The following is a 26,031-nucleotide window of genomic DNA, read 5'->3' on the forward strand; positions in this document are numbered from 1 at the left end:
ACATTCCTCTAGTGTCTGCTAGTAGTTCCGCTTTGACTTTCTGAATAAACACATTAAAAAGTTATATAGTGCAGTATGGTATGTACTCCCGTAGGATTTTTGTGCCAAAATTTATTTTTTTGCTGTTTTGGCTTCTATAGGGACCAGACTGTCAGAAAATGATGGGTGCCAAATTTTCAGACCCCCACCCCCTTTCTGAGCGCCCCTATCCAAAATAAATGGTTCAATATGTGAAGAAAAAAAAACTTAATCCCAAGAACATAGCATAGTTTTTTCTACTGATTCTGTTACCTCTAGGCATGCTTAAGAACATACTAAAAATCTAGGAAAATCTACCTCCTGGAAATGCATCATTTTCAAGATGGCATCCAATATGGCTGCCAGGAGCTTAAAATGGCTATATCTCAGTTTCTATTCAAGCTAGAAAGCTGATTTTGGTGTCTAATCTTAGGTTTTTAGGCTCAAGGAATTCAACTGAATCAGTGAAATTTCCATCATTTACTTATTGTCAAATCCAAGATGGTGTCCATCCTACGGCGATGTCCCGTTGTAATAAATTGGGTAAAAACAACAAATTTGCCTTTTTTTGTGAAAGGGAACATAACTGTCATATTTAATGTGAAAAATGGAAGACATTTATTAAACATGTTTCTATTATGTAAATAACCACACAGTAGTCGAGTAATCCAGTAAGACAGGTTTATCTTTCAGTTAAGCATACTGTATGTTGTTTATAGCAGCATATACATGATGACAAGCAGCAGTAAAAAGTTGCACTTAGTATCCAATTGAAAAAAAAAGTTACTCATGTTGCGCCAGTAGGTAAATGGTAAGAAAAAGCTGCTAAATTCCCCAAAAACATCAACAAAACAAAACAAATACAGGTGATGATAAAGGAATTTAAATAATACTTGATGATCTATTCATCAGCATTGTCATCTTCTGGAATGTACTCACTTGTTGTGTTTGCACAGTCTCCACCATAACATTTGCAGAGAGGAGTGCAAGGCAGGTGATTCTTTGAGCAGCTGCACTGTCCCTTGCAACCTACTTTGCAGCCACATTTGATTAGCTCAAGTACTGCCTCTGGTGCAGGGAGGGCAAGACACCTGACTGGAACATATCCGCCACTCACTGCACTCCATCCATTCTGTTCGATTGGTGGAAGCTCAGGGCAATTCGTCTTGTATGACTTATCTCGCATTGTGACATAATTAGAACGTAGGATATGGGGTAGCAATGCAGCACGAGTTGGAGGTAGCATCTCACCCTCCAGGTTCTTTGATTGGAATAGTTCCCATCTGAGTGATGGCAGGGTTGTTGGACCTTTTGAGCTGTAAACACGGCACACAAAATTCTCTAATGCCTTCACCAGGGATGGGAGCTCACCATTGATAAGCTCAGGGGGAATGGAACCCTTGCCATGGTCCTTGAAGCAGTCAATGGCAGGATCATCATCATCAAGCTTCAGGTATGCGTTGATCCACGTCTTTTTGGAGATTCCAACAAATTTTCCTCCCCAGTCAGCACCAGAAAAATTGTGCAGGCCAAGTAATCCCTGACATTTCTGACGTCCAATAACTTGAACACGCTCAAAAACATGTATTTCCCGTTTCTTTGAACCTTTGCCTGTTGAAAATGTCAGAGAAGTTGGAGTTGCAATGCATTCACATGATACTAAATCAAGTAGCAGTAAGAGGACATCAGTGTCAGGTGACCAAACACATATTTCTCGTGAGGCACCATTGGCAGCAGAGGCAAGGACTTGATGAGGTATTAGGGTATCAGCCTCTTCATGTGTGTGTGCCTCCACAAAATCACGTCCCTTGATGAAGGTGTCATAGATGACAACCAGTAGGAAAGAACTGTCCTTTGAGAAATACTCTAGCAGTCCCTGGCCCAACTCACATGTCAGCTTCTTCTTGGTCGATGATGCAGAGAGGAGATCCTTGATCGACATAGTGAGCTTCATCTCTGGATGGATTTCGTATTCTATAGAAGTAGTTGCGCTCTTCTGTCGAGTTTTCTTCTTTAATGACTCATCCAGATATCGATCAAAGACAACTCGACCCTCATGATAGCCAGCCATCATTGTTTTGATGCGTTTGTTAAATGCGTCCTGAAGGTCTGACAGCTTCCGCATGGTTGGTGTCTTTTTCATGCTCTGAAGCACACCCATGGCATCAACTATTAGAACTTTGATAGGGACACCTGGAGGACCTTCTTGCATTGGATCAGGCTTTAGGGCAGCTTCAAGGAGCTCTGCCTTGGCATCTTCAATTGAATGCATGAGACTAGCTTTGTCTGTAGGGATGTACAAGGTTCCATCCACAGCACACAGAGAGCGAGGAACCATTGACATTTCATAGTCTCCAATTGTCTCCTCAAGTTTGGGAACTAGACTTGGTCGACTGCCTTGGATGATGAGAAATCTTCCAAGCAGTTCACGTTCCTCACGCAACTTGATGACCTTGTCTCCAACATGTACCTTTTGTTTTCTCCATCCAGTTTGAAAAGGTCTTCAACTTGAGTTTCTTCATTTAGTCCCACACTGAGAGTGTTGACGTAGTGATCAAACGTTCAGAAACAAACTCCTCAAAGCACTTCTGACCCTTTTCCGCAAACTGGAGAATATCATGCTTTACCGCATCTGTCACAAGCGCTGATGAAACAAGACTCTTTAATGGTGTTTTTTCTTTGAATGGATTGCCTCCACAGTGCAACTCAATCAAGTCGCGTAGTTTCAGTGCATTTGTTCTTGACCTCAATGCAATCTCTCCTGAGAGATGATAATGCTCTGTCCTTGAAGTAGATCTGGAAGCTTTTGGGAAGCTCTTGAGGTACTGATTCACTAGATCAGCAAGATGAGGTGTGGCAATGATCAGCCGGTCCAGAGCTGCTTCATCTCTACTGAGTCCTACCATCCCACCATGTCCCTTTAGCTTCTTGATTTCCTGCTCGAGGGCTTGATCAGTGAAGAGATGAGTGAAGGGTATCTCTGACTTTGCCACCACAAATGCACCAGACTTCAGTGCATCCCATGTTTCTGGGTCATCTTTTTCAAGAGCATTCATTTGAGCAAGATTGACTGGCATCAAGCGGGCATAGTTGAGGAGATCATGAGCAAAGAAATACTTGATGAGATTCTCTAATGAAGACAAGTGTTCCTCCCAGTCACCTGAGTGGCAAGAGCTGATGAAATTAAGAAGACTCTCTACCTGGTGAAGATACTGGGTTAAGAATTGAGTGAACTCACCAATGTCTTTTTCATCTTCGAGTGGCTTGACATTTTCTGTGTACCAGGATTGGATTTCTTCAAAGATCTCTACCATCAGTGGGTTATGTTCATGGAGTTTGTCCTTGAGAGCAATGCATTGCATCTGAATTGGACAATTTAGAAGTTTTGACAAGATGGCATCAAATCGCAACATCAAAATTGCAAGGCTCGTAGTGATGTGGTACTCAAGGCCTCGTTTGTAAGCTTTGCCACCAAAGATACCACGAAGAGCTGCTGATGTGTATGCACCACTTTCAATAGCACATATGTCAAGGCCACTTCCATCAACTGTTTTACCTAGACCATGCAACACAGCAAATGCAATGTGAAGAGTTCCAGCTCTTAGGATCCAGTTGGTGTTTCCAACTGACTGTTGAATCTTCAATGCAATGTAAAGGTCAAGATCTAGGGTTATCAGTGTTTTTCTGTGAGGGCCAATGACAGTGGCAGAGATACCCTGGGTTAACTTCAAAGCGGTATAGAGGGTAGCATAATCTGTTGGTGAGGTCTTAAAAAGTGGAGCAATCACCCCTGTGTTTGTTGAGGTGCAACTGTTAGAGGACTGAGATAACAGTAGAGATTTAGTTGCAGCCCAAGTTGGCATCACATCTTCCTTCTTCAATTTCACTGATTTACGCCTTTGTTCTTTGATCGACACAATAGAGCCATCTTGATTTCTGTCGTTATTGGATTCAGCATGGCTTCTCTCTTCTTCACTGTTCTGGGTCTGTTTGCTTGCCAGCTGCGGTTCAGTTGAGGTTGCCCCCCTGTTATCAGTTGCAAGGTAGTTTGTGAATGCCCAGGTGTGAGTGAAGTCTTGGGAAATGAGATTGTTTCGGTTTCCTATCACAGACTCAAATCTCAATGGAGTGGTTTTGATCATTGGCTCCTGCAGCAAGTTTATATTAAATGCCAGAGGTGATGCCGTGAGAGGTTTTTCTGTTATAACAAGTGGTTGGTTCATCAGGTCTCCATCTTCATCCTGCTGGTTGATTACAACCACTGTGCCATGGAAGATTTCTTGCCCAGTGGCTGTGTCTTCCAAAAGATCAATATTGTCAATAGCAAACCAGATGTTCACACCCTTCTTCACAAAGTCAGGGAGACACAATCCACCAGTATCCTTCATTCGTTGAAGAACAGACTGCTCCACACTTTTTTCTAAGTCAAGGATCTTCAAGCAGTCACTTCCAATGTAGACATCTGAGAGGTTCTGGACAAGGATTTTGTCACGCACTCTAGAGTGGATAGCAAGGGGTAGCCTGATTGAGAGGGGTGTTTGGACATTTTGCCGAAAGGCGTCCTCTTTCTTTGGCTGATGTTTCACCTGACGATCAGTGCGAGTGTTCTGGACTAGAAACTGGCATGCAACATCAACAGTTTCGTCTACTTCTTCGTCCCGCATTCCAAACACTTTGACAACATGACTGCCAAAGAGGAGATGACTTAGGAAGAATTGGAGTAAAGAGGGATTCTTAAAGTTATCAAATATCCCGGCAAATGACCAGCTGCGCTTTTGCATGATCTCTGCCCGCAGTAGGTTAGCAGCTTTCTTCAGATTGCCAATAACCTTACCATCATTCATAGTGGAAATACTGCAATCAATAGCTTTGCTAACTACAGTTGATTTCACAAGCTTGTCTGGCTCATTTCGTTGCAGTGAGCTTACAAACTGGACATCTGGAAGTCGCTCACCAATGATCTTTTTCAGATGCTTGCGATAGTTTGTAGTCTCATCGACATCCATGTGATATCTTTTCAGGATCAACAAGTAAGCATCATTGACCTGAGCCATGTCAAGAGTAACATCGTCTGTGACGGTATTTTGAATGGCGAGGATTAACTGTTTGTCACATAAAGAGCGAATGAGTGATTCATTATCATGATCTTTCTTTATTGTTGTGGTACGTTTTGCATTCCGCAAGCAACCCCTGTGATAGTACTTTTCAAGAGCTGAAGCGTCACCAGCATCCACTAGGTCTGCTACACAGATTCTTACTTGATCATCTTGGGTCGGCTGCTTTATTTCGAGAAGCGTTTCACCCATTGCATCAGAAAGAACACGGTGACGCGGCTCTGAATCACCCTTGGAACAAAAGTCACAAGGTGAGAATAAACACACTTGCTCCTTTGGGACAGATTTCGACCGTTTAGGTCTAACAGATCCTGTAGTAATTGAAGGGCGCCCAGGTCCTCTTCTAGAACAGACAGGTGACTGAGGTCGGGATTGGTTAGCCCTGAGACGGTCAATTTTATTCTTGTTTATAACAGATTTTCGACACTCACTATGATAATGAACCAATTTCAGTTCCCCTTCATTTAGGCCAGATAAGTAGTCGAAAAGTTCCTCAAAATCACTTTGACCTAAAGAAACTCTGCCCCTGCAAGCCTGCAGTAGGTCATCAATCATGGCTGGATTTTTAACTAGTCGCTTGCCAGGGGTGGTACCTTCTTTGCAGATCACGCAAATGTTGCATTCCTCTGCCATATTGACCAGATCTCATCCCACCTTAGCTCACAAGTTGTCCAATTTGTTGGATGCCAGACAGATGAAACCTAATGATGGGAAAACAATGTAAATATAGATTTGAATTAGAAGGCTTGGTTTAAATTTCATCAGAAAAATATGACACATTTACCAGATCATTCTCAGCCCACCTTAGCTTACTGTTTAGCTTAGCTTTCTAGTTCGTTGTTGTAGGTTGTCGGACCTGTGCATGCCAGACAGATGAAACCTAACGATGGGGAAACAATGTAAATATAAATATGTGCAAATGTTGGCTTTTAAATCTAGCGGGCATGGTTTAAATTTAGCCCACCTTAGCTTACTGTTAGTAGTCCAAAATTGTTGGATGTCAGACTGAAAGATTAGACCTAATAATGGGAAAACAATGTAAATATATGTCAAAATATGTGTAAACATTGGCTTATAAATCTTTCAGGCTTGTTTTAAATTTCACCTGAATGATAAAAAATTAAAATAAAAGTATCACTTACCAGGTAGTTGCTTTCAGCAATTCCATGAATGTGATTCTCAAAATGTTGACTCTTCAAATCTATTGTGGTGTTTGTTTGTTTTGTTGTTGTTGTTTTCGTATTGGCCTATTTTTATTTTATCTTGAGTACTGTTCTTTTTTGTTTTCCGTCGGCTACAAACACAGCTGTGCTTTAATTATGATCTCACCTGTTTGAAATGAACCAAATTAACAAGGATTATGCTACAATGGCCACATTTCAACCCTTATTTTTTCAGAGTCAGAACAGGAACGTCTTTCAGAATGGTCAACACCTTCAGTGAAGTATTACTTGTCACTGGATGCCCATGAAAAATAATTGTAAAAGTTATATTGGCCAAGAAAAGAGCAGGAGTGGAAAGAGGAGAGTAATGATGAATGGGATAGGCACAAGGGTCAGTCCGGGGTGTCCCAGGTGAGGAACCAAAAGTCAGACAAATACTCTTCTAGCTGTTTTAATAGTGTTATAAATCAACTCAGAATATTTTAAAACCTACAAAACAACTATAATATTATAAAAATTGGACATTAAAAACCACTTCAGCCCCAGGCAATTTTTTTGAATTTTCGCCCGAAATTACATGCCCAAAATAATTCAGTAATAGCTCCGCACAGGGCCCAGATGCACAATTCTGGTGTCTATGTATAGGTAACATCTGGAAAAATGTACTTCAAGTGGAAGTTTAGTTGTACCATCCACCAGGACAGAAGGACTACAGATAAACTACAGCAGAAATTCAATTTTTTTAGGTTCGCCTAAACAAGTTGCAATTTGAGTGTGAATAACATCAGTAATACCATTTACCAGCAGGCCACAGATATTTGGATCTGTTCTACAACTTCTCAACTGCATCTCCTCCAAATTTGGTGTTATACAACTGAAGCGTAACAATTCTACAGCCATTTCAGTAAGAGTAGCCCCAGGCGGACTTCTATTTTACTGTTCTGGGAGGTCCCAAAATAGATGGCCCCCAGAATTGGGGGTGGGGGGTCAGAAAATTTGGCACCCTTCATTTTCTGTTAGTTTGGTCCCTATAGAAGCCAAAATAGCAAAAAAAATTAATTTTGGCACAAAAATCCTACGGGAGCTGTTTTTTTTTTACATAGCATAGCGCACTAGTAGTGTCTCAGGCGGGGCCAGTGTCCTACATGGTAGATGTGGGGTCAGGGCTACACTGAAAATGCCACACAGATCAGATGAGGGCCTGCGACCCGGAAATGCTCACGCCTGGAGAGCCATCACAACCTGCCTCAACAGCTACTGCCCCCACAAAAGATCCAGTGCCAATTCCCCCAGCGGGTAGGCAGGACCCCCCCCCCCCCCCGAAAAGTCACTCAGTCCCACAAACGGAGCCAGTAAACTCAGGGCCGACAGAAGTATCGGTTGAGGCTGATGCTCCCCCAGAGACTGTTCCCTCAGAGACCGTCAGGAGGTGCCCTACACGGAAAAGAAAACCCCCAGACCGCCTCAATCTGCAATGAACTTTGGGTTAAAGGGGCACTCGCCACACGAGGTTAGTTAGTGAGTTGGCAGTTTACCACCGCTCACCCAGGTTGTGTAACATGTGCAAGTCCTGTTTTTTTAATGCAAGGATAGTAGGAGGTTTTGAGTTGTGTTATCTGTTCTAAATTATTCCGTGTTGTTCTGCGGGAATATTCGGGTGTTATTCAGGAGATATAAATAGGCATCCAGGTTTTTCGGGGAACTCCGAGCTAAATAAGCGGGGAGGAGATGTGACGTATATTGAGTTTATCTGCTATGGACACTTCCCTAGGGTGCCGGTAGAGGGCGCCAGTGTTTATATATAGGGCATCACTGTTTCCGGGTTGTCTTATTCTGCACCCTCTCTCTGGAATGAAGTCGGATCGCAGCGCAAGGAAAGTCCGCTTCGCTCCTGCTATTTTATTACGCACCTCAGGTTTAGTACGGAGGAGCCGGTGCCTTCCGTCTGTGAATCTGACGCTCCTCATGCAGAACATTGCGGGATTCCCAGTTTGAAAACATCGACTGGAATGTAGTACGGACCGTTAATGATACTGCAAACTACTAATAAGACCTGTTAGTCCTTAGTTGACGGGTCTGACCCTTTAGCCGAGCGGTTAGTGACGTCGCCTTGTGGCGCAGTACAGCCCGTATCGAATCCCGCACCGGGCAACAAAATAACCGGTTACAATAAGTTGTGTATCACCAACAAAGTTAGAGACGTTCATTGTGTATCAGACAAACCAGAGACTTAAAAAACACAAACACCACACTGCTGTAAAAAGTGTTCTTTTGTGTGTGATTATGCTGTTGAAACAACGTCACACTTGTTTCGTGAATGTATATGTGTGACACGTGTGGCTCGAGGTCGAACACGTGCTTGGAAGAATAGGTGGCGTTAACGTTTATTTGGATAAAGGTGGCGTCTTTTTATGAAAAGGAAAACGAGGGTAGAGTCATTTTTGTTAAATCTTTATTTTATATTGTACATGTTATGTTCACAATTGTTCAAGTAAAGGACCATTCTGTTTAATTCAAAATGCAACTTAAGTCTTATTTTGAATCTTTGAGAAATGTTAAAAACAAAAAAAGCCATTAAGACTTATATGATGCCTTGAATATGTATGTATGTATTTATTTATTTGGGTGGGGGGGTTCGTTGTCCCCTGCTGTGCTGTTTATAATTGTTTTTGTTTTTTTAGTGTTATTATTGTTATGTTTATGTTCTTTTTGTAATGTTCTGATTTGGATTAAATAACGTTTTGTTAAAGCAAAAAAAAAATTCCTCACCAGTACGAGAAGTAGATCCGGCCACCAAAACACATTCCGGTTTTATCTGGTCGGTATGGACTTCTTACTCCTAGCGCAAGATTAATCCGCTTAACCGTTGGTATGACGTCATTCACTTTGGATTTCCATTTGATTAATAAAAACATATACTGCGGTACGTTTGTTTGTTTTGTTTTTGTTTATTTTTGTTAACGTTTTCTAAACCAAATCAAAGAACAGTTAACCTAAAATGTGCAAAAACGCTCTTCTTGCCAAAATGGACTATTTTGTCTGTTGGACGTATCTGGGCTGCTGGCCGCTTCACTCAACACTATAAATACAGCTTGGTGCCATAGACCTGGCAGCGGGACGCCCTGTTGTTTTGGCAGCTTATATCTATTTTTGGTTTTTTGTTCGTTTATCTTGTATTTAGGGATACTTTTGATTTTTTTGTTGTTCAAAATAGGTATTAGTATAACAGCAGTGAAATTGAGTTAATGGGTTGGCTAGGCTCAGTTGTGGAGGGAGGAGTGAAGGGCGCAAGGCCTTGCAGGCCCTGCCGGTTGCTTTCTGGAGCAGCTAGCTAACACAGGCTACCGACATGCCGGACGTCGCCGCGGCGGCTTGAAAAACAGAAATGAAGCTGGTTGATTTATTGCGTCTTCTTTGTTTTTTTAACAATATTGTAGTGAGTGGAGGGACCAGTCGGTGAGGGGTTGTGCCGAGTGAGTAACGTAGCAAAACCTGGTTAAGCCAACGATAATGCGCAGTTTTAAACTCAGTGGGCTTACTTAGCTAGCGTTTTAGCTAAAACCCGAGCCGAATTATAGATTTTATATTCTACATTGTCTTGTTGAAGTAATCCGCTTTTACTGAGCTGTAACAGCCAACTGACGGTGCAGGTGTGGTGAGAAGAGTGTTATTTTATTCACTGGCAGGGCGGATAAACGTCGACCAGTTGGGCGTTTCAGAGGTAACGAACGAAACTGCTGATCTGAATCATCACCACAGGCAGGCAGGCAGGCAGGCCAAGATGGCGCCGAGAGCTCGGCAGGGAGCGGTCAGGGTGTCTACCAGCTGGCCCTCCAGCTCCATATTAAAACAAGCTGCTGATGGGAGGGAACAGCCGCTAAGGGATATTTTGACAAGAAATTTGAGATTGGATTCAAATGTATTAAAAAATGGGCACGGTTGTGGCCATAGTTTTGAAAGGCAGGAAAGATGCAGCTGTGTCAGATAACTTGAGCTTATAGCAAGCGATTTAAATAGAACATAAATAACATTTCAAATTAAGTTTTTGTTCAGGTGCTGTGATAATTATTATCGATCAGTTCAGATTACTTTGATGGCGTGCAAGTAAATCAGTCTGTTGGACTGAACTTGGAACTAAAACCGCCTCCATAAAACTACAATTTAAGTGAGATGTGCGCCCAAAAAGTCTCAAGTTACATAATCAGAAGATTTTTACGTTTTGCTTTGACCAAAGAAGGTAAAACTACTAAAGAACAGGCTGCTCTATATTAGAATCAGATGCAACGAATCAAGATTTATCCGATATTTCAAGGAATCTCGGGCATGTGGACCTTTTTTTTTTACTCCCTTTGGGGGGGTGAAGACGAGAGTAATTTCGTGAGGAAAGATGGACTTAGTTGTAGAATTGAGGAAGATCGCAGGACCAGCGGAGAACAAGGCCATGGGAAACGGGAAGGACCAGAGTCGAGCCAGTCAGGACCAGAGGGAGGTGAGGGGAGAGCAGAGGGGACCCACAGGAGCAGGAATCAGCTGGGTGTTCGCCAGAGGGAGCCAAAGCCACAGAGCAGTGTAGCAGTGCAGAATGGCCGCCCTGATGCAGTCCAGCCAGTTGTCTACACAGCCAGCCAGCGATGGGAGGGTACCAGCTGCACAAAGGGAGGGACAGGAGCAGCAGTGTCATCTAGCTTCAGAAGTGGTTTTAAAAAAGGAAAAATGGGTTTGTATGTCTGGTAGAGGTACTGTTAACATTGTCAGGCTTCTGGATTCAGTATTACAGGAAATGAGTCTTGTAGAACACAATTTCTCGCACAGTTCTCTCTTCCCTTTTCAGGCAAGGTGTACAAAACGTTTTGTCCCCTGCTCGCTCCTCCTGTTGCGGTGACATGAGTGTGGTGTCTGCTATGATGAATGCCTTGGTAGTGTGGTGACGAGAGGACCTTCTTATGGATTTCTCAACCCCTGCAGTCATGTAGTTCCCCAGCCGGAGGGAGGGTTTTTGTCGCTCATTAGGTCTGCCTGAGAAGTCTGCATTCAAGAGTGAGTGGATGGTCATCTTTACCCCAGATGTGTGTAAACGACAACCCATCCGTGCTGCAGTGATCTTTTGTTAAAATGGCTACATCTACTGGTTAAAGCTACAGTGAGTTTACTGCATGAAATGTACATGTGGGTGTAACTATCCTGTACATTCCTTTTGTTATTAAAACTCGTAGTAAATGGGAGCATGAATAGAAATGGGGGGGGGTGGCTTTAAAGCGTGTGTCAAGTTTCTTTTCACAGGCCTGCCCCCAATGCTGACACCGCAAGAATCCTTGTATTGTAGAGCCACCAATAATCAAAACCTGAGCACGCCATATTAACTATAGCACTAAGGATTGGATGGCTGCTGCGTCCTCAGAGGTAGAAAGGTATTCCTCATTTCTGTTTAATTCCATGGTAAATTTCCATTAACTTTTATACTGTGTTTCTTAATTGGAAATTGGGATTCGTGAACATCTTAATGGTATGGGTGGGTGGGTTATGGGGTGTTAACCCATCTCTCTCAGACTTCACAGCTTCGTGTAATGCTTTGAAAAAGATCCAAATGGCTTGCGTAGGACTCGACCATGTCCGCACCAGACTGGCGGATATTACGCCTCGGTGTAGATACTCCATGCATATCAAACTAGGCCTCCAGGGGTAGCAAGAAGCTTGGTGTTTTCCCAGGGAGTGGTAACACGTCTCTTTACTCAGTGCCACTTGCAATTCTGTGTTGTTTTGTTTTTTGCTCTGTTTTTGTTGCATTTTGGGTATTTGGGAAGGGGCTGCTTATTTGTGACTCTTGCAGATTTAAATCAGTACGGCCCACTCCTCAAAATGAACCTACCATGGAAATCCACACCTACTGTCAATGAAGAGGGAGGCCCTCGTGTTCAGGCCTGTGGTATTCTTAAGCGTTCCCTCTGATATATAGTTTATTTTGGGGGTTTTTAGAATTTATGTAAAGTGGTCATGAAATGGGTTTTACACTGGCAGTTATAAAGTTGTTGAATCGGTCTGCTGTGTACTTGTTGGTGTTTATGTGTGGGGAGGGAGGCTCTTTTTCCTCTGCGTTTTTTCAGTTTGCTGTGTCCGCCACACTTTCCAATACTCAAGGCCATCAAGACCTCCTAACTCATTGTATGTAAAGGTTTTACTTGAGCTTCAAACGTCACGTAAGATTACTGAATGTTCATGTTTCTCACATTCATTATTTGGCATATTGCCTCGCTGCACATCCTTTGCAATTAGTTACAATGCTTTGTATTCATAATACAACGTCTGAACTATCTGTAAAGGATTTAATTACTGCGTAATAAATGCATAGCTTGTTGTGATTGAATATGGTTTTGGTATTTGTTCTTTTTGGGGCATCTGTTGTTGTGTGGGGCAGCTTTTCTTATGCTTTCACAGGTATGACTAACGCTTGGAGCTTTTGTAGAGCACGAATGTGACCTGGGCTCGATGACAGCTTTTTCAAAGTGGAAATTGAAGGCAGATAAGTCGAATCCATCAAATTCTGACCTCAAAAATTAAATCTGTTTTAAAAGGACACGTGTCCTTTGAATGGGCTCAGCCCCCCGATTGGTCTTGAGATGAAAACGTTACTTGGAGCACTTGCAGTACTGAATAGAAATTGCTCTGCTGTAATTACTTATGAGCAAGTTTCTTGGGATAACGGGAAGATTTGATGGAACCTCTTGGAGTCCATGTTATCTGAAGTAAAGCATTCTGTGTTTGGGTAAGGATAACAGTAGTCAGTTCTTACACTTGGAGGGGGGGGCACAGGGGTGTTGTCTGCCTTTTTAATCCTACAGAATTGCACAAGTCAAGAAGAAGAATGCAATCTCCTTATGAGACCTCAGGATCGTCCAGATGGGTATAAGAATGAGCAGAAACAGGTCGGTTTTTAATTGGTTTGACTGTTAGCCCTCAGCTACCAGCCCTTGTGCAACTGTGCAGGTGGCAGGCTGGTCATTGTTTGGATCTTTATTGCAATCATGTAACTGCATGATTGGTTTTACAATTTTGAGTAGCTGAGGAAAGCTGTGTATTGCGCAGCTTTAATCTGAACTAAAAAGCAGTGCAACTGTGTTGCTTCAGTTTGTCATAGTTTTGGTTGGAAGTATCTACACTCTACAGAATTCTGTACAAGATGGATCAGAACATAAGTAAAATCCTCTGTGGAGCATGTGTGTTAACGTTTTTAAATAAATCAAACAACTCCTGTAGTGTTGTAAAGTGACACATCTTGAACTGGCTTTGTTAACCTAAGTTCATCAGTAACATCACACAATGCTTTACGTAAATTATTCCTCTTTGGCCGTGAAGCCCTATTTGTTTAGCATCTTAAGCTTTTAAGATGAGTAGACCTTGAAGTCTTTTGAATGGTGTGGTGGGTGTGTTGTGTAGCTCAATCTTTGTTTCAGATCATGTTCGTCTGTTCGCTCCGATCTCGCCTACCTCTGAATGCAAAGCCATCTGTGGAAGCTGTCGGCAGTGAGTGTGATCCCTTGAATGAAGTACCAACCCTCTGTTGTACGCGCTTGAGTTTAAACCTCAATCCTTGGTGTCCTTCGTAGAAGTTCCCCGCCGCCTTCTGTGTGCTGTGCCTTTCTTTTCCTGTCGGTTTCTCAGGTCAAATTGTGCAGCGTAAAACTAGTCTTGAATTGGCACCTGGGATGGGCCTAACCGTATGATGGAACACCGAGAATCTAGTCACATTCAGGTCAAGGACTGCAGGCTTGTCTTGTTAATTCAACATGTCAATCTCATGGGTGTTAAAGTTGAGTAATTTTGATTGCCTTAATGTTTTTAATACATACCATGGCTTTTAATGTGTAACCTCACATGTTGCATGCACAGCATAACTTTAATTACATATTGCACAACATGCTCATTAAGGCACTGTTAAAACATTGCAGTAGATGTTGCTGGGGTTGTTGGGTGGGGCAAACGCTTCTCTCTTCTTCCAGATTTCTTTCAGATTTCTCTTCATTCAGAATAAATTGCTGAGCCAGGTGAATTAACCTCTACATGGGGAGTCATGGGATGGTGATTTCAGGTCATTTCTTCTAGTGTTGGTAATTTCTTGAGTTGAGCAGCATTGAGGAAGGGTAAACTTCACATGGCATATACTTTTCGTCTGTTTCGGTAAATTGTATCCTTATTGACACAGTTTGTCATTGGAATGAGTATTGGTCGAAGTATGACTTTGGGGGAGGGGGGGGCATAAATTATTTCTCTTCTCTTTCATTACAGCGGAAAAATTAACCGTGTGCGAAGGCTCAGCTGCCACCTTGTCTGACCTGTCTTGAGTCTGACCCAATGTCATTGATAAGTCAAATACTCAGAAAATATATTTCAGTATCACCTGCAACGTTTTGGTATTAGATGTGTAAACGGACTTGGGTTAATACTGTGGACTTATTCGTAGTGTACCTATGCAGTGTCTTTTTGGGGTTGCGGGGGAAATGGGAAACCGGTTGTCTGTTTTTCCTCTAGTTACAGCCTCGTGCCCAAGGGAAAATCTTCAGGAATTGACAGGATAGTGCAGCCAGGGGTCCCAGGGTTTTCTTTTCCTGGGGGAACAAACTCTTGGGTTCTGTTCCTCCAGGTTTTGCTTTTGCCCAGTTTTATTACAACGGCAACACACAAAAAAAAAGCAAAAGACTCCGGTGGTGGCACTCCTGACTTTTCAGGACAGGGTTCAAGTCCCTGCGGTGTCTTGCTTATCAGTTTGCTGTGAGGAAACTTTAAACACCCCAGTTTAGCGAGACCACGGCCCCATCTTAAATTTTAAAAACATCTACAATATGGGGAAAATGTTGGGATGGCCTACAGCACGTTTCCCCGAGGGCCACCTCAAAGAACGGTTAATTCATTAAGGATGATCTCCTCGGTTGTGCGCCCAGGCAGAGGAAACAAATAAAGAAGCTCTTCTCGAAAGGTCTTCCATCAGAAAATCTTGGGGACACAGATAGCTGTTCCATATCTGTTCAGCCACAGGATGAGGTCCTGGCTAGTGATGTGGCTTCTGCTTGCTCCAAACTGGTGAGTAGACTGGAAAAACACCCCGCCACTGAAGGTTCTCTTCTCGCTGGTTGCCGTGTTAGCTGACAACGGTACCTGCTTTAATAGCTCCACAACCGTTTTCTTGTTTTACTCATCATGACGTACATTTCTGCAACCATATCAACGGCAGTTTTAATCAGCTTGACATCAGCGAGTGGCTTCTTGGCTTTAGCAAGGTCCCTTGAAACATGCAGTGATGCAGTAAGGCTGGACCTGAACATCCAAGTTAGTTCGTTGGGTAGGTATTCTGTTTCAGTTTTGGGATTTGGATTTTTATTTTTTTAATCAATAAAAGCAAACCGCAAAATACATTTGTCAGCCCATCCTTGCACTATATTTGTACTTTTTGTTTGCACATTGGATATACAAATAAAATTAACTTGACTGTTAAAAGACACGTTTACATGAATCTTTGTAAAACGGAAAAGTTTTCCCTTTGCGTTTTAAAAAAGCTCCGCTTTAAGACGACGTCGTTTCGAATACGATCCGCATGCACGTGGATCCGCAAAAAAACATCGCAATAAAATTTTAGAATCGATTGGAAATATAACGGAGCCGGTGTAGGAGGCGAGCACAGGAGTTACATGGTCAGGCCTCTGTCCCGGAACTGAGCCGAGCAGCGGCGTGTAGTACCAACTGCAGACGGTGGGTGGCGCCCTTGCTGATACCAGAATAAAGTGCGTTACAATAGTAGTCAGCCGAGAATAGATAAAAGCATGTACAACTTTTTGCAGATCGACAATTGCTAAAAATGACCTAATTGTGGAGATTAGCTTGATATGAGCTAGACAAAGCATGACTGAACAACATGTTTGATTTGATTATCAAAATCAAGATTAGCATCGAATATTACCCCAAGATTCCTAGCAGTCTGCTCAAGACTACGTGACAGACCACCAAGATTATTAAAAAATGGGCTGATGGAATTTTCAGGACCGAACAGAATGACCTCAGACTTGTCGGCATTATATTTGAGAAAATGTTCAGACATCCAGGATTTAACGCCAGAGAGGCAAGTTGTGAGATTTGCTTGTATGTAGAAAAGAGAAGGGGGATTTTTTTGGATACACAAGATTAATTATTTTGAAATAAACATTTTTAACTTTGTTGGTAATACAAAACATATCATTAAAGGTCCATACTACATTCCAGTCTTTCCAAATTGAGAATTCTAAAAATGTTTCGCACGGGGAGTTGTATAATTAATAGGTACATTCCTAATATCTCATCTCATCTCATCATCAGCCACTTCTCCGGGGTCGGGTCGCGGTGGCAGCAAGCTAAGTAGGGCACTCCAGACGTCCCTCTCCCCAGCAGCGCCCTCCAACTCCTCCTGGGGGATCCCAAGGCGTTCTCAGGCCGGACTGGACATGTAGTCCCTCCAGCTCCTCCTGGGGGATCCCAAGGTGTTCCCAGGCCAGAGCGGACATGTAGTCCCGCCAGCGATTTCTGGGTCTACCCCGGGGTCTCCTCCCAGTTGGACGCTTGTATTTGTTACATTTTATTTGTAACAAATACGCTTGTATTACATTTCATTGTTAAATTTTTAAAAAAAATGCACGCTTGTATTGTGACATTGATGTAAACTGTGTTTTGTGTGATTATGCTGTTGAAACACTTGACGCTTGTTTTATGAACGCATGTGTGAAACTTGTTGGCTGGAGGTTGAACATATGTTTGAAAGAATTCAAACATATGTAAGATGGAATACCTATGCGTGAATGAGAGGGAGGACAGTGGAATGGTGACGATGCAAGGAGTAGAGGTGATGGAGGTGGATGAGTTTAAATACTTGGGGTCAGTTCAGTTCAATTCAGTTTATTGTCATTAAAAACAATGTGCAGGCACATGTTAAAAAGGAAATGAGGACTGTGGCTTCACCAAACAGTGCAAGACAGACACAGACAAACACAGCAAACACAGTATAAGATATACACACATGAAGACCAAAAGCTAAAATAAGTTAAAAAGAGCTGGAGTACAAAATATTTAAAAATATCTACAGACATCCAGTGGGTAGCAAGGTTCAGGTGGGCAACAGCTTGGGGAAAGAAGCTGTTTTGAGCCTGGTAGTGTGGGCTCTGAGGCTCCTGTAGCGCCTCCCAGAGGGCAGGGGGGAGAACAGTCCATGGTTGGGGTGGGTGGGATCTCTGCTGATGCTCAGACCCCTTCGAAGGCAGCGTTTGTGATAAATGTCTCTTATGGCTGGGAGCTGGGTACCGGTGATATGCTGGGCCGCCTTGACGACCCGCTGCAGAGCTTTCTGGTCTACTGAGGTGCCGTTGCCGTACCACACTGAGATGCAGCTGGTCAGGATGCTCTCTATGGTGCAGTGGTAGAATAGGTGGTATTAAAGTTTATTTGGGTAAAAGTGGTATTTTATTTTTCATGAAAAGAAAAACGAGGATAGAGAGTAACTTTTTGTTAAAATTTACCATACAAATTGAAGATTTATCTTCACAGATGCAGCTGGTCAAGTAAAGGACCATTTGTTCAGCTCAAGAAGGAACTTGAGTCTTATTTTGAATCTGCGAAATGTTAAAAACAAAAAAGCCATTAAGACTGAAACTATGTGATGCCTTGAATATGCATTTAATTTTTATTTTTTGGAGGGGGGGTCCATTGTCCCCTGCTGTGTTTATAAAAAGCATTGTGTTAATGTTCACCGGACCTACATGTCGGCCCTACTAAATGGTCCCTAGGTGTGTGTGTGTGTGTGTGAGTGGGTCCTGTGGTGGCCTGTCCGGGGTGTCCCCCCGCCTGCCGCCAAATGACTGCTGGGACAGGCTCCGGCACCCCCGTAATGTTCTGGATTTGATTTAAATAAAGTTTTGTTAAATCAACAAAAAAAAACCCGCCTCGCCAGTACGAGAAGTAGATCCGGCCACCAAAACGCACTCGGGGGTTGTCCGGTTGTTTGGGGTTGGACTTCTTACATCTAGCTCAAAATTAATCCGCTTAACCGTTTGTATGACGTCATTCCTTTTGCATTTCAGTTTGATTGATAAAAACATATACTGCGGTACGTTTGTTAGTTTTAACATTTTCTAAACCAAATAAAAGAACAATTAACCTTACTTTGTATATACGCTCGTCTTGCTGAAACGGACTGTTTTTTCTGTTGGACGTATCCACGCTAGGCTGCTGGCCGCTTCACTCCACATTTGAATACAGCTCGTGGCGTTGTCCCCGTTACCCTGCATGGACCAGACCGCGGGACGCCGTGTTGCCGGGCAGCTTATATCTATTCTCGTTTTTTTTACCGTTTATCTTGTGTTTAGGGATACTTTTTGACTTTGTTGTTCAAAATAGATAGTAGTACAACAGCAGTGAAATTGAGTTAATCGGTTGGCTAGGCTCAGTTGTGGAGGGAGGAGTGAAGGGCGCAAGGCCTTGCAGGCCCTGCCGGTTGCTTTCTGGAGCAGCTAGCTAACACAGGCTACCGACATGCCGGACGTCGCCGCGGCGGTTTGAAAAACAGAAATGAAGCTGGTTGATTTATTGCTTCTTCTTTGTTTTTTAACAATTTCCAGCGGAGGGACCAGTCGGTGAGGGGTTGTGCCGAGTGAGTAACGTAGCAAAACCTGATTAACTGAAGCAGGAAAGCCCCGATTAAGCCTCTGAAAATGCGCGGTTTTAAACTCGGTGGGCTTATTTAGCTAGCAATTTTAGCTAAACGTTGAGCTGAATAATAGGTTTCATTTCGCCTAGATTGCGTCGTTAAAGTCCTCAGCTGTGACTTAGCTGTAGCCCGGCGCTGAATGAGAAGAGTCTTATTCACTGGCAGGGCGGATAAACGTCGACCAGTTGGGGCATTTCAAAGGTAACGTGTAGTAAGTGCATTTTATCAGATATTTGACCAATCTGGGAACTAAATCCTTACCAAGACATTTCCTCACCAATGTGTTTGTAAAGGTGTGTACTAGCGTGTATTAAAATGTTGAAATTCAACTCCCCGTGGGAAACCTCGTAAAAAAAAAACTGCTCAAAGTTGGGGTACCCGTAACCAATTTTCAAAAAAATCAAAAATGTTTAATTTGGCCTTAAATAACTTGTGAGGGGTCAAACTAGGGGTTTTTCATGATTCTGAGTTGATTGCAAGTATTAGTTTTTAACCAAAACCACTCCTTGGTGGAAAAACAGCCACACCCACTTTTCCTGAGCATCGCAGCCCCCTCTCCCAAGACCCCCCACCCCCTTCCCACTGCTGGGTACATGTAAATTAAAAAGTTGCGTAATTGGTTTCTTTTTTATTATTATTTGCCATGGTAAATAGGCCTAATTATTGTTTAGTGGTAATTGTTGTAGTTGGTTGGCACTCAAAGTGAGGAAGTTTGGAGTTAGCTAGTGCCAGACATGCTGAAGTCATTTGCAACCTTCTTCTATGTTGATCATCGACGGACACAACAAACTACTTCTGAAACGTAAGTATTATCTACATCTTTTTTGAAGAACTTGAAATATTTCATGTCACTACATTGATAATATGCATAAGTAACATAAAAGTTGTCAACTTCGCTTACGTGTTAGTTAGCTAACAGTAAATAACATGGTTAGCTATCTTAACGTTAACTCCCACTAAATTTGTCATTAGCTTACTTGTTAGCTGGCTAACAGTAAGTAACGTGGTTAGTTAGCCAACTCCCACGTGTGTATTACACACCCCAAACTGCACCTGATGACTATTTTATGTTCTTAAATGCTAGCTGACTGCCCCATTAGCTATCTAGCTAGGTTACAGTGGTGTATTGTCTTAGAGAGGATTTTTGCAGTTAACGTTACTGTAAAGCTGATCTCCTATTTTCCTCCTCAATAGAATATATTAGAGAGAAGTTATTCCTGCACATGACAGAGGTTGTCTTTAATGTCACAAAAATACTTGTATTACTACTAAATACTTAATATAATATAACTTATATTCTACCCTTTTTACTTTGTAGGACACTATGGTGTAGCAGGATGGGTGAAAACATTACTCCTCCACCTATGCTCAATTGCTTCATCTGTGAAGGCCTGGAGACACCAGCTCAGAGGCTCACACAGGCAACTCCTAAAGGCTACTCTACTTTTTTGGCACATGCAGAAGCAGTTGAAAATTCTACGATTTTGGAGCGTATGAAGGAGGCTCGAAATGTAGGAAGACTTAGGTAACACATAAAAATTATTTTTACAACAAGTTTGTCGAGGTCACCACGAAGTAAGCTCATGCATCAAAGGTGGAGAAAGAGTCAGCAAAGATGAAGAGAAGACGCACTTGCTCTGAGTTTAGTGCATCTACTGCATGCAGTTCTACAAGTTCACTGTCCGTTCAACCTCTGTACAAGAATGTATGCATTCTTTGCAACCAACCCGCTCATCTCTACACAAATAACCCAGAGGCTGCTAGAAAGAGATATAGAGTGCCGGATAATTTGACTGCAGATAGACTGAAGACAAGCTTGCTGAAGACAGCACGGAGTCGCAGGGACGATTGGGGCACTGAAGTCATTGGATGCCTGGAAGGGATCAATGACTTGGTAGCAGAAGAAACCCTGTATCATTTGCGCTGCAAAGTTCTTTTTAAAACAGGTAGTCATTACTCCAAGACTGAAGATGGAGGACAGAGGAAGAGAGGACAGAAGAAAATGGATGAGGAGCGAGAGGCTGTTTTTAATTAACTCTGCGAATGGTTAGACTTAGAACTTGAGCATGGGGTGATGACACTTGACCAAGTCCACGAAAAGCTGCAGCAGTTTGACCAGTCACCAGATAAGAGCCTCTCTTATTCAAAGAAATGGCTAAAGAAGAAACTCGAAGAGAAATACCATGACACATTGTATTTCACATCACAGGAGAGAAGGGCAGCTGTGCTCTGCCTCAAAGATAACACCAGCAACATTCTGCGAGAGCATCATGCTAATCTTGAGCTTGGAGATGAGAAGACTCAGATCATAAAGACTGCACTAAAGTTCATATGCAACGACATTGCCACAATTGATCTACATCCAAAGTCATACCCCACTGCACACAGTATGACTGATATCCATAGTCGGCTGGTGCTTGTTCCTGAGAGCCTTCAGATGTTCTTGAGACCGATACTGAAGACAGACGAAAGAGTAGCTGTTTGGGGGCAGAACTTTATAAAGGCCTGTCGGCCTCGGTCAGGAGTATTGCCATGCCAGATGGGGCTTGCCATACAACTGGATAATAGATTTGGGTCAAAATGGATGCTCAACAAGTTACACCGGCTGGGATACACTGAGTCATACTCGGAGACACAAAACTACAAATACTGCTTCCTTTATGACAGGAACGGAGATGGCATCTCTGATATTTCTGGCACTCTTGATACCATTGTTGAAGAAATTGATGATCAGACAGATGATGAGGTTGAGGTTGACGCTGCACTTGAGGATCTATCAGTTACGACAGCCAGTGAAAGTGAAATATGGAGTGACGACCAGGTGATCTCCATGGAGGTTGGGGAAACAAACAATACAGTCACTCAGTTTGTTGGAGACAATATAGATTTAAACATTGTCTCTATTCACGGAAACACCCTTTCATTCAATGGGTTGGATCAAAGTCACCTCTCCGGCACCACCTTTGGCAGATCCGCAGACGACAGCAGCTGTCAACAGGGTGAAGTTGAAGGCATTCGACAAAGCTAAGCTCCTGAAGGGAGCTGAAGTGAAGATTCTTCCATTCACCAACAGGAAACAGACAGGGATAAACACCATCACATTTCTTCCCATCGCTAGCTCTCCTCTGTGACACAAGACCAGCCACTCCTCACTCCTGGCGATACACTCTGGGCAGCGGGGTGGATGATTAAAGCCCAGGATCCTGAGTTCCCCCACTCAAACTGGAATGGCTGGATGAAGCGTATCCATGCAGATGATACCAAGCAGAGCACGCAGATCGACTTCCTCCCAGTCATCGAAGGTGACCCTAGTGACCACAACACCATCTTCACCACTCTCACAAAGAGTGCATGCGGCTCTCTGAAGACAAAGTCACTATAGTGACTTTTGATCTCCCCATCTGGCTCAAGGCTGTGGACATCATAAAGCAGGCAAATCTACCCGTTATTCCACGGTTGGGTGGATTTCAACTGCTAAACTCCTACCTTGGATCCTTGGGTAATGTCATGGAGGATTCTGGGCTACTAGAGCTGATCCAGCTGATCTATCCAGGGACTACGACAGCCAACCACATCCTGGATGGAGGATGTTTTGACAAGGCAATCCGTGCTCACCTCCTTATCGATGCAGCCATCTATCAGCACATCATGAAACACGCCTTCACTGAGGAGGAGCTTGGTGAAATGAGGACCTTCATGGAGAAGGTAGTTGATGGGAAGATGGGAGCCAGACACACAGACCCAGTAGTTGCAGTGTTTGAACAGAGGTTTGAAGAAACCTTCAAAAGACTTGCCGAAGGAGGAAGAACACCTGCACTCTGGGTGCAGTACCACTACATGGTAGATGTCATCAAGATCTTCATCAGAACTGAACGGCTTGCAGATCACAATGGGCACCTGTCCTGTTGTTACCAGGATGCTGGAAATCTTTGCAGCTGCGGGGCATCACCAATATGCCAAGGGCACATGGCTGTACTGTCAACTCATGAAGCAACTCGAAACTTTGCCTGTTTACAAGGAGACCTTAGAAAGTTTCACTGCCCATGGGAACCACGTTGTCCATTACTCTAGCCACGATTGGTCTGGCACCTGGTGTGACATCTGTATTGAGCAGACATTAATGAAGGCAGCCAAGTCAGAAGGTGGACTGAGCAGAGGGAGGATGAGAAATAGTGATTCTGGCCACTGCTCACTCTCATCCACTTCTCCAGTGTCAACCAGCGCATGGAGGAAGGTGTCAAGAAACATGGTCCGCTCCACAGAGACCTTGCCAAAACATAGATGAAGCGAGATGCTGAAGCGATTGAACTTGCCCTCAAGTGGTTTGAGGAGAACAACCCATTCGATCACGATCGAGACAAGGAGTTGCTTGTGTCTTTCTCAACAGGATTCGCAAGCACAGGAGATGACCCAGTCAATGCAGAGAGAGCAGCTGAAGTAGGGAGGGAGATGCAGATAAAGCTGGATGGACAGTCAGCGACATCGACCATGGAAATGAAGTTGAAGGTACAAGCCCTGTCATCACTCAGAAAGATTCCCAAAGTCAACGAGAAGAAGATTCACCTTGACTCACTCAAGTTGTTCAACCAACTGATCATTTTGGCCCAACGGGATATGACAGTTGAGACAAGCTTAGAGTATGAGCTGACTCCCTTCCTATTGTCCCTGTTCAGCAACAAAGATCAGAAAATGAACAAGGCGAACAAGGCAGGCTTTTCCAAGACTAGCCTGAAGGAGTTAACTGATCCACTTGACTTCACTAACCAACCCTGCTCCACTCTGGTGGTTGATGGCGGATGGCTACTCTACATGGTGAAGTGGGAACAAGGTCAGACTTGGCAGGAGATTGCCAACAGTTACCTGAGCTACATGCAGTGTCTTGGTCTTTGATGGCTATAGCAGATCACCAAAAGATCACGACCACATCCGGCGTACCAAGAAGTCATGCTGTGATCTCCAGATTCGACCGGATATGATACATTGGACACCAAGAGCAAAGTTCTTGGACAACACTCATAACAAGAGTGAGCTCATCCACCTCCTCTCTTCAACATTCCGAAAACTTCACATCACCGTGGAGCAATGTGACAATGATGCTGACACTTCAATTGTGAGAGAGGCATTGTCTGCTGCTACAGATGACTCTGTTGAGGTCAGTAACATTTGTGTAGGTATTTTACTTTCATCAGCTATGATTACTTTAAAAAGAAGAGTATTCGCATTGTTGAATAACTTGACAATTGTTATCTGTTTTTGCATAGTTCAACACACTTTGCATATCTTGTTCTATTTTCAGGTGCGGGCAGAAGACGCAGATGTGCTGGTAATGCTGGTGCACCATAGCTCAAGCACCAACCATCCACTTCTTAACCACATCGAAGGGCTCTTATGATGTCAGAAGGATCCAAGAAGCTCTCTCTGAAAGACAGAGACGCTACCTGCTCTTTTGTCATGCCTTCACTGGTTGTGATACGGTTTCTGCAATCGCTGGCCATGGGAAAACAACTCTATTTGACAGGTAATAATAATAATAATAATGAATTTTACTTCTATTACACTACATTTGAAACAAATCTCAAAGTGCATTTTTTGCAGGTTTTGTGCAGGGGACATTGATGAACACATGAACATCTTCCTTGACATACAAGCTACTAAGGATGCAGTGATTCAGGCTGGTACTGCGATCTTCCAGTACATTTACCATGCACCAGGTACTACTTTGGGTGCAATTCGATACAACATGTTCTCACAGAAAGCGGCGGCTGGGCTTATCAAACCAGACTCTATCTCCAACAGAGGGTGCAGCTGCACAGCATTCTCTCCGTGCCTATCTACAAACCCAGGGCTGGATCCTTCTACAGAGCATGTCTTTGGACCCCAATGACTATGGATGGACATTAGGTGTTCATGGTTGTGAGCCAGTTCCAACACTAGACCCCATGGCTCCTGAGGAGGTACTCCAGTTCACAAGCTGTAATTGTAATGGAGATTGCAGCAACCGGCGGTGCAGCTGCAAGAAGAATGGTGTCAAATGCATCTCACTCAGCATGTGGAGTTTGTAAAGGCATTACATGCAAGAATTGTATTCATGATGGTGTTGAATCTGGAGAAGACTCAGACATTAACTCCTGAAGCATTTGACATAGTGGCTCAGTATTTGCTCTAAGTATTATGCAAGATATTGAAATAAACTAATAAAGCTACTTAAATTTTAAATGTAAAAGTGGGCGTGGCCGTTTTTTCCACCAAGGAGTGGTTTGGGTGAAAAACTAATGCTTGCAATCAACTCAGAATCATGAAAAACCCCTAATATGACCCCTTACAAGTTACTTAAGACCAAATTAAAAATTTTCGATTTTTTGAAAATCGGTTATGGGTACCCCAACTTTGAACAGTTTTTTACGAGGTTTCTCACGGGAGTTGAATTTCAACATAATTAATTAATACATGCTATTACACACCTTTTCAAACACATTGGTGAAGAAATTTCTTGGTAAGGATTTAGTTCCCAGATTTTCATATGTTTCCCTTACTCTACAGGGCTCTATCAAAGTCTGATCTTCACAACACATGTTTGTGGAAGTGTATCATGGCAAGAACAAAGGAGATTTCTGAGGACCTCAGAAAATACATTGTTGATGCTCATCGAGCTGGAAAAGGTTACAAAACCATCTCTAAAGAGTTAGGACTCCACCAATCCACAGTCAGACAGATTGTGTACAAATGGAGGACATTCAAGACCATTGTTACCCTCCCCAGGAGTGGTCGACCATCAAAGATCACTCCAAGAGCAAGGCGTATAATAGTCGGCCAGGTCATAAAGGAACCCAGGGTAACTTCTAAGCAACTAAAAGCCTCTCTCACGTTGGCTAATGTTAATGTTCATGAGTCCACCATCAGGAGAACACTGAACAACAATGGTTTGCATAGCAGGGTTGCAAGGAGAAAGCCACTGCTCTCCAAAAAGAACATTGCTGCCCGCCTGCAGTTCGCTAAAGATTACGTGGACAAGCAAGAGGGC

This window comes from Lampris incognitus, chromosome 1 (genome assembly GCF_029633865.1).
Source record: "Lampris incognitus isolate fLamInc1 chromosome 1, fLamInc1.hap2, whole genome shotgun sequence".
NCBI classification, from domain to species: Eukaryota; Metazoa; Chordata; class Actinopteri; order Lampriformes; family Lampridae; genus Lampris; species Lampris incognitus.